The sequence below is a fragment of the Lipotes vexillifer genome, unplaced genomic scaffold (assembly GCF_000442215.2).
Source record: "Lipotes vexillifer unplaced genomic scaffold, Lipotes_vexillifer_v1.1 scaffold934, whole genome shotgun sequence".
Lineage (NCBI taxonomy): Eukaryota > Metazoa > Chordata > Mammalia > Artiodactyla > Lipotidae > Lipotes > Lipotes vexillifer.
In genome coordinates, this window is record NW_006791935.1 from 753,969 (window position 1) to 764,241 (window position 10,273).

At 42.1% G+C, this 10,273-nt stretch overlaps 1 pseudogene; it reads right to left on the minus strand.

Moving 5' to 3' along the window:
• Window positions 1–7,527, minus strand: part of LOC103078215 (40S ribosomal protein S6 pseudogene) — a 10,638-nt pseudogene extending 3,111 nt beyond the window's left edge.
• Between the last annotated feature and the right edge of the window lie 2,746 nt (window positions 7,528–10,273).

Below are 10,273 nucleotides of genomic sequence, written 5' to 3' on the forward strand. Positions count from 1 at the left end.
AAAAAAAAAAAAAAAAAAAGAATCTATGTCAAATATTCACTATGCTGGTTAACAAAACTACGGGTGTGGATAAGCGATAAGGATAAAAAACATGCCTTTAATAGTTACCTCTGAAGTGTGGCCTTTGTTATTTAATGTTAGATAACCACCCAGGAAGTGTGGATTCCTATTTATAACAACTGCCCCTTGGGTAGAAAAGTCAGCACACACACTTATATTATACTAGCATTGTGTTGAGTATTTTAAAGTGTATAACAAGCAACATAACATAAATGATAAACCATATTTAAATATTTTCCTTTTCTCTTTAAAAATAATGATTTTAATAATTGGCAAATGAAGTACATTCCAATATAGACCCTAAATATATTCAATATTCTCTTCTTGAATGTGAGAGAATATAAAAGCAAAATTGCCTATTATTTATATAAACACAAGAAAACCCAGCCACTCCCAGATAATTTCATACCCTGCAATATGACCAATATCCTATTTTGAGCAGCAACTTTTATGCTTGCCTTTTCAGCTGAGAAAGCACACATCAGCTGGAGTCACTCTGCTTCCTAGTTTCTAGGTGTTTGGCTCAAACCCTGATTCCAAAGGCAACTCTGTTGTCCCACGTAAGACTGCAGTAAATACCAGGAGACGGTCAGTCTGAGGTCCCCTCAGGCTCTGGCAGGTACAAGAAGCTCCATGCCTGGACTCAGTGTAGTTCAGCTCCCAATAAATATGATATCCCAAACATTTTTCTCAGCATCTTGACCCTAATATGGAAATTAGCTCCTTTCAACTGATTTTCAGAATATGCACACCTGCACTCTCTCCCTCCCTCACTCATTCACTCCCTTATTCAATGTCTTTACTAAAGGTTCGGCAAAGTTGAGGGCTTTATACCTCAAAATACAAAAATTTTAAATTTAACAGGAAACTACTTATTTTGGCTATTCTTCCACAGAGACTGAGGTCCCACATCCGGTTGCTTACTCGTCCCTGCCACAGTGGCATTATTGGTTTCATGACATAGTAGTTACATTATTTGGTAGAGCAGGGTTAGTTACTTTCCTTCAAAGTCTCTCTTCCCTCACTGCCCCCCCCCGCCCCCCGTGCTTTCACATTTTGCACCACTGGGTGATTCGATTTTCAGAATTGGGGGGAGCAACAAACGGCATTATAGTCACCACAATGGCCATTTTAAAGCCGTATTATGTGTAAGAAAGAAATATCAGGAGCACTCAGATCATAGGACAATTATCTAGAAATTTTTTTATTACTTTTTTGGCCGCGTTGGGTCTTTGTTGCTGCGCGTGGGCTTCTCATTGTGGTGGCTTCTCGTTGCAGAGCACAGGCTCTAGGCACGTGGGCTTCAGTAGTTGTGGTGCGCGGGCTCTAGAGCGCAGGCTCAGTAGCTGTGGCACACTGGCTTAGTTGCTCGGTGGCATGTGGGATCTTCCCGGACCAGGGCTCGAACCCCTGTCCCCTGCATTGGCAGGTGGATTCTTAACCACTGTGCCACCAGGGAAGACCTTTTTTTTCTTTTTCTTTTGGCTAGAAATTTCTAATACAACTTTTCTGACTTTCATTCTGTGAATCATTAACACAAGAACTGTTAGCCAGCAAGGGTCATTTCTCCATTCCTCTCTGCTCATGGAACCATACATTATTATGTTTCCCACATCTAGTTTTATGATATATAACTTTTCTTTAGTTTTCTACAGAAGAAAATATTGTTTTATTTCCTACATGAACGAGATCTTACTCTCCCAGAGACAACTTTTCTCATTCTATTTGACTCTCTGAAGATGAAAAACTGACCCTTTGAGATTATAAACATAATCCACGGATATGTTTATATTCCCCCTGAGGTCTGGATTGTAAGGTGATAGAGAAAGAGGCTGACATATTTATTCCAGATAAACTTCTCACGTTTGTTCCCTTTATTGTTATGAAAAGATAAATCTGAGCTCTATTTGCCTATTCAAATGCAAGTTAGGGAAAGTTAGGGAAATGTGGGCCCTAGTGTCTTCTGATGCCTGAGTATGTGGAGATCAGAGAGCTTGAACTTAGGTAGCATGGGCAGGTATGTTTGCTTCCAGAGCAGTCCTGTCCAGGTGCCTGCGAGAGGTTTGGGGCATGTGGGCCACCAAGAACTGCACTTTTGTCCATGTAGAAATATATGTTTTGTGAAGGATAAGCAGCAGTGAAATAGCAAATCCATACGAGCAGTACTTTTCAAACTGTAATGTGCAAAGGAATTACCTGAGCTCTTACTAAGACACAGTTTCTGAATCAGCATGTCTAGGGTGGGGCTGAGATTCTTTCTAACCAGCTCTCTGGCAACGTCAATGCTACTGGTCCAAGTAGCAAGATGTAAGAGGGACTTCCCCTGGTGGCGCACTGGTTAGGAATCCGCCTGCCAGTGCAGGGGACACGGGTTCGAGCCCTGGTCCGGGAGGATCCCACAGGCCGCGGAGCAGCTAAGCCCATACACCACAACTACCGAGCCCGTGCTCTACAGCCCGTGAGCCACAACTACTAAGACCATGTGCCACAACTACTGAAGCCCACGTGCCTAGAGCCCGTGCTCCGCAGCAAGAGAAGCCACTGCCATGAGAAGCCCGCGTACCAAAACGAAGAGTAGCCCCAGCTCGGCACAACTAGAGAAAGCCTGTGCGCAGCAACAAAGACCCAATGCAGCCAAAATTAAATAAATTAAAAAAAAAAAAAAAGATGTTAGAGACAGTGAGTGAAGTCCTCATATGAACTCCAGAGGACATTCTAAATACAAGATTTGAATTTTATTTCAGTGGTACTAAGGACCTCATAAGTATATATTCTTTTAAATGTCTGAATAAAGTCATACTATTTTAAATTTCCTTTTTGTGGAAGTATTGGGCTGGCCAAAAAGTTCGTTCAGGTTTTTCCGTACGATGTTACAGAAAAACCTGAACGAACTTTTTGGCCAACCCAATAACTAGCATACATAATAAGTGAGTAGATTATGCTTCATGGGTTTTTCACGAAGCCATTTAACCACCATCCAGACCAAGAAAGAGAATATTACCAGCATCCCAGAAGCCTCCCCATACCTGTGTCTAAATCACTATTTTCCCCGTCCTCCTTCTCAAACCAACCTTACTCTTAACAGCAGAGATTAGTTTCATCTGCTATAAATTTTACATAAACAAAATTGTGCAGTAAGTACTCTTCTGTTTCTAACTTTATTCACCATTATTTTTGTGATATTCATCTACATTATTATATGTAGTTAGTTGTTCCTCATTCCTCTCTACCAGAGTCAACAAACTTTTTCTTTAAAGAGCCAGATAGTAAATATTTTCAGCTTTGGCTGCCATATGGGCTCTGGTAAAACTACTCCACTCTGCTGCTCTAGCATGAAAGCAGCCCCAGATGATACACAGACGAATAGACCTGGCTCTATTCCAATTAAACTTTATTTTCAAAAGCAAGCATAGGTCAGATTTGGCCTGTGGGTCATAGTTTACTGACCCCTGCTCTATTGCAGTCCATTGTAAGTATTTATTACAATTTATCTTTCCATTTTCTTCTTAACGAGCATACTAGTTTTCTATTGCTGCTATAATAAATTATCACAAATTTAGCAGCTTAAAACAATACAAATTTATTATCTCCCAGTTCTGTAGGCCAGAAGTCCAGGTGGGCTCAACTAGTTCCTTTCTTCCAGGTCCTATAAGGCTGAAATCAAAGTGTTGGCTGGCCTGGGATCTTACCCAGAGGCTCTGGGAAAGAAATTGCTTCCTACTCATTCTGGTGGTTGATAGAAGATTGTCCCTTGTCATTGTAGGACTGAGGTCCCTGTTTCCTGGCTGGCTGTCAACTGGAAGCTTCCTTTAGTTCTTCCAGGTCACTCTTTAGTCCTTGCACATGGCCCCCTCAGTCTCAGAGCCAGCAACAACACATCAAATCCTTCTCACACTTGGAATATCTCTTCTAGAAGCTGCATTGTCTTACGTTCCACATTTAAATGTACAGTTTTCGGGCCTCCCTGGTGGCGCAGTGGTTGAGAGTCAGCCTGCCGATGCAGGGGATACGGGTTCGTGCCCCGGTACGGGAGGATCCCACATGCCGTGGAGCGGCTGGGCCCGTGAGCCATGGGCGCTGAGCTTGCGCGTCCGACAACGAGAGAGGCCACGACAGTGAGAGGCCCACATATCGCAAAAAAAAAAAAAAAAAAAAAAAAAAAAAAAATGTACAGTTTTCCTCAGCTGATTTAGGATATGGTATAAGGGAGTGCCGAAGAACACTTCTTTTTTCCATGTGGCTATCCAATCACCCAGCACTCTTTAGTGATAGTACTGCCCTTTCTCCACTGCTCTGTGGTGTCAAATTGTCATCAGTCAGTGGCCATGTATATGTGAGTTTATGTTTGGACCACTCGTTCCATTGATCTGGTTCTCTATCCTTACACTGCGAATGACTATAGTTCTATTACAAGTGATATGATAGTGTAAGTCTTTGCATTTCGTTCTTCAAGATCATGAGTCTGACTGAGTTTGATCTGAGACTGATTTTGATTGGCATGTGCTGCCTGGTAGGGAGTTTGTAAGGGTGGCCTCCATCTGCCTCTAACCACTGAAACTACCAATGCTTACTGTAAAGAACTAGTATTCACTGTATGAATTACTTGGCTATGGTCAGTTTCCCATGCATTGCTAGGTAATTTTGTACTTTTATCCTAAAGGCAAAAAGAGGCAGTAAAACAACTTAAGCAAGCAATTAGAGTTTTTATTGCTTTTTAATAAAGAAGTTAGATGAGGGCTTCCCTGGTGGCGCAGTGGTTGGGAGTCCGCCTGGCGACGCAGGGGACACAGGTTCGTGCCCCGGTCCGGGAAGATCCCACACGCCGCAGAGCGGCTGGGCCCGTGAGCCACGGCGACTGGGCCTGCGCGTCCGGAGCCTGTGCTCCGCAACGGGAGAGGCCACAACTGTGAGCGGCCCGCGTACCACAAAAAAAAAAAAAAAAAAAAAAAAAAAAAAAAAGAAGTTAGATGAGACCATGAGTTTCATGGTTAAATCTTGTTTTAAACAAATATAATAACAATCATAAAGAAGATGGGTGGTGAATCTGGAGTTTATTGAAGTGGTCAGAGCTAGAGATGACAGGGCCCTGAGATAGGCCTGTGACAGTGGTTGTATAGAGAAAGTGGTAGATGTGAGAAAGATTTAATGGATGCTACTTGGAGATCAGTTACATCTAGGGTGTTGACTCCACTGATAAGGGACATAATACCTAGCAGCTACTGACAAAGAATTCTGGAGAAATTATGTATAAGGATAATGGGTTGAGTATTGAGCATGTTGAGATTAAGTTGCCTGCAACCCATCTAAATGGAAACATTTATCAGAGAGAAATAGGGGCTGGTGCTTGGCAGAGAAATCAAAGCTGGAAATAGATTTGGGGGAGTTTTCTGTATTTAGATGGTAATTGGAGCCATGATTGAATCAGACCATCCAGAGAATGTGTACAAAACAAGAATAAAAGAGTATTATGGATAGAATCTTGGTGATTGCACCATCTATAAGGCATACTAAAAAAGGGAAGGGGGGAATGATTTATTGTAAAAATAGGAAGGGAATCAGGAACAAATAATAATCTTAGACCTACCTCATGTTACAACTAACTCTTCAATCACAGAATTATTTCCATCTCAAAATAATAGAGACACAGATGTAGAGAACAAACCTATGGACACCAAGGGGAGAAAGCGGGGGGTAGGGGTGGTGGTGGTGGGATGAACTGGGAGATTGGGATTGACATATATGCACTAATGTGTATAAAATAGATAACTAATAAGAACCTGCCATATAAAAAATAAATTAAATTCAAAAAAATACATATATATATTGCACAGAAAAATATTGATCTTATCTTTGTCCTTTTCTGTAAGAATCCATCAAAACAGTGTTTTCTATAGCTGAAGCATTAACTATAATGTTAATCAAATTATATGACTATATCAGAGATTAAACTGAGGAAGTCATTCATAAATAATAATTTTCATGATGCAGCGAGGTAGCCTCATTTTAATTAAAAACAAGTAATGACAGAGAATTGGAAGGGAAAAAGTCTCAGCTGGAATCAAGTGCTTAGGATTACAAAGAATAAAGGAAATTTTCCTTGGAGCATGGAGATGGTTACGGTGAGGTGATTAAAATGAGAGGAATTTGGTGTATCCCTATCTTCAATCCAGGGTTCTGTTTGCATGCACTGGTTAGACATTGGATATGTCCAGCTTCTGATGATGAGGTTGGGAGTTCCTAGTCATCTCTCTGAAGTTCCTAGCAGGGCCCATACAATGAGATACCTGAGATGTGGGTAATAGTGAAAACCAAGGCATGCTGGGACAGGAAAGCCACTCTCCCAGGCCAGCTGTCCTCAACCTGTGAAGAGTCTGTTGCCCTCGGGGCTCTTGAACACAACAACCAAAGGCCATTGGTTCACAGGTTCCATGTTCATTTCATCCAGTAAAGCAGTTGCTTCATCCACAGGGCAGCAAAACAATATAAAATTAGAGGAAGGAATCAAATCAATAGTCCAGCAGGAGACAGTGTGTGTTCTCATTTGAGCTGTTAGCAGGTGCACTGGGTGAATACAGAGAAGTTGATAAATGGCTGATTCGACAGACTGGTAGCAAACACATGCTTTGCCAGAGATGACTTTTTAAGTCACCGTACATCAAACAGACAGTGTCAGCCTTTGAGGATAAACCCGTGAAGCCTTGTTCTGCTCTTTGAACTACCTCTGAGACCGGAGACTGAAAAGGGGCTTGAGTATTCCTCTGAATCCACTGGGAGGATTGAAAGCTTCAAAGAGGAGAGCCATCATATCCAAGGGGAAATATACTGATTGAAGGAACCAGTGTGAAATAGTCTTTAATAATTACCAGAAAGCTGGAATCGACTAGTGTTTTGCTGAGCTATATTTTATCTTTATTGGATTAACTGTGACACAGTAGGTTATGTCAAAGGGAATCTGCATGAATATTAAAAGTAAATGTGGTGTGAATAATAGATAACTTACATTAGATGCACCAGCATGCAGTAATTTTTATTCACCTACATAATTAGATTAAAACAAATCTGCTGAATAAAATACATTGTCTTGCTATAATCTGGTTTGAAAACATCCAAAAGTTATGGCCATAAGGATGTTTGCTGGTATTTTACATATAAATACATAATTCACCCTAAGAAATGTTTTCCAAAAGGTTCCTGGTAGTTACAAGAGTAGGTGATTCTGAACATCAGTATTCTTACTGGTCTAGTAAGAAATGCCCTTAAGGTCAAATTAAGACTCCTACAATGTTGATACCAGAATAAAACAACCAACATGCAAGTTTTATGTTCACCTCTGGGAAATGAGCTGTATTTCTCTTTTGGGCTGGGAAAACTGGCATTAAGATTTTTCTGGTAGATCTCAATCCTCCTGGTCTTCACACTGGTATCTTCTCGTCTCCCACCCTCATCTGCCCAGATGCTGCTTGCCATTGCTGAAGAAATTCAGCTAGAATCTGTTGTAACAGGAGGTGGGTTACAACACTATCTAATTCCACCCAACTATGGATGCTGGGGACTCCCTCATCCACCTCTCTCTGCTCCTTGAGGCTTCTGAATATCCCGGGCTATTGAAAAAGAGAGTGTCCATGTAGGGACGTTTGAATGTGGCTCAGCAAAGTCTATGGGAGGCATAGGCATCACTTCTGCGGGATGATGCACAGGTAATATGCTGGCAGATACAGGCAGAAGGCCCTCTCTAGAGGGCCATGTGGCTCATCAGGCAGGTGACAAGTGCGGTTTACTCTCATGTTGATGAATGGGCTGCCGGTCCTAGCTGGTTCCTTACAGCTCTGCGGTACTGGCAAGAGATGATGTTGGGCTCTTTCTGCTGATCCTGCTTTCCTCCGTGTGATGCTCAGGTGCCACTTCCCTCCCTCATCCAGCTCCTCTTCCCCTTTCTCAGTCCAGCGCACCTTGGCTAAGGTGGCCACAGTCCCTGATTTGCCTGGGTCGTGTCCCGACTTGCTCATTTGGTGCAAGCATAATGAATAATAATGCCCCTTTTCATTCTCAACAGTGACCCATTTGGACATTAAGTTATGTGGTCACCCTAGTCTCGTCCGGTCTTGCTCGGAAGGTCATTGTCTGAGTCCCCCAGTCTTCTCTTGCAATCTGTTGTTACAGCACAAACTTGATTCCTTGCCTCCTTCAGGGCATTGTGCTTGGGTTCTTAAAAGCCTCTTTTTATCTCCACAGAATCAGCTCTTACAAACAAAAAGTTTGGCTGTGCAAGTAGGTTTCTGGGGCTGGCTCCACAAGCTTATTTTGAAGTCCAAGATGGAACATTAACTGCTTTGTTTCCTCTTTATATTCCTGCCACTCTAATTCTTGAGGCAATGTAGATGGCTGATGACTGAAAGTGTCATATACAGAAAAGTCCAGAAAAGAAACCCCAAGGGTTTATATGAAAAGTTATTTTCTCACCATTCTCCCACTTCCAAGTCCCCAGTTGCAACTTGCAATCTCAAGATATTCTTGTCACACCTTCTGTGCCTGGTGTAAGTTTTGTGGAAAAAATAATAATCGCTATTAATTATTGAGTATGTACTAGCATCCAGCACACAGGTTACCTCATGCACTTGCAACAATCCCCTAAGGAGGTTATTATTATCATTATCCCATTTAACAGAGAAGTTAACTCACCTGAACAAGGCTATACAGCTCGTAAGTGGTTGAGCCAGAGGGTAAGCCTGGGCAATTTGACTCCAGAACTCAGGCACTTAAAACAAAAAGCACTCCTAACGACCCAAAGCTTGCAGATCTATAACTTGGCAGATTAATTAAAATACAGTATAAACTTCTCTTCCTAAGAAAGAGGAGGGTATGGTAAATACTGTCAGGAACCCGTTTTCAATTGTGTAGTTTCCCCCAAATGACCCCCAAATCCTCCCAATAGCAGCTTCCAAAGGGACCTTTGCCGATCTTCTTCCGACAGGATGGGCCAAAAGTCTTCCCTCAAGAATTGCTCTCCTCATAATTGTTCACATCTGTGTGCCTTTCAGCTCAGAGACACGTTCCCTGCACGGAAAGGGTCAATGGAGGCGCTGTTTGGTTAAAAGCCACAGCAAGTCCCTCCCTCCAAAGGCAGGGTGTCAGTGTATAACGTGGCGCCTGAGCGCCACCTACTGTGCTTCTTGAGGTTGCTCTAAACACCAGAGCCCAGCTGGCCCAGAATTGAGACCCGCTCAGCTCACAGGTGCCTGCAGTCAGCTCTGAGGACCCTACTCCCTAAACAGCCAAGAGAGAGGCTGCCAAGACCACACAGGCTGCATTCTCCCGCAGCTTCTCACAGGAAGTGAGAGACGAAGGGAATCATGACAGAGGTAGAATCTACGAATGTACCTAGATGCATGTATTTAAAAGGATGACTAATAACAGATGAATGTGGTCTAGAAATCTAATTTATCATGTATATGTGTCAGAGCAGAAATCATTTAAGCTAGTCTCTCATGAGAGTTGATAAGTACATAAATAGAATAACTAGCCGTTATAAATGTAGAGTGCTTTGGGATTGTCAAAGCAATCACACTGAAATTACCCCAGCGATACCTAATCTCCACTATATAGTCAATATGCGCCTGGACCTATATTGATAAGATGGAATTAATCTCTCAAACGCAAGGCTGTTTTTACCCTGTTTGAGTTACGTGTTTTTTCAGTGATGGAAGAGGTCAAACCAAGACCGGCAGAATTTGTCTGAATTAACACAGGTGTTCCTACATGTGGTGTTTGGGTTGTGATTCTCATTTGTGGCTTTTATTGTTCCCTTCTCAACATTTCACCACAGTTGCAGATGTTTCCTGAGTGTGCACCCCTTGTATTGCTTTACATCCCTTTGCAGAATGATACTGGGTCAGGGCCTCTCATGAGGCAACAGCTAGTGAATCTGTTTTAAATTTTTTCCCCTTGATCAATGTAATGTATGCAAGTAGTAGGAAATCAAATAGAAGAGACTGGCTTATAAAATACAGCAAGAGTCTATCACCTCAAAGCTTCCCACTGCACTCTCCAAGGGCAGTAACGTTTATTTCTGTTTCTGGGTTTTTTGAGCATTAGACATGGGTCTGAATAATTTGTTTTTAGGGCTAATTTTTGATGTACAAACTTTACATCAGTTTAACTTCCTGATATGATTGAAAAGGGTACTCTTTAATATGATCTTCCACACCCTCTTTCC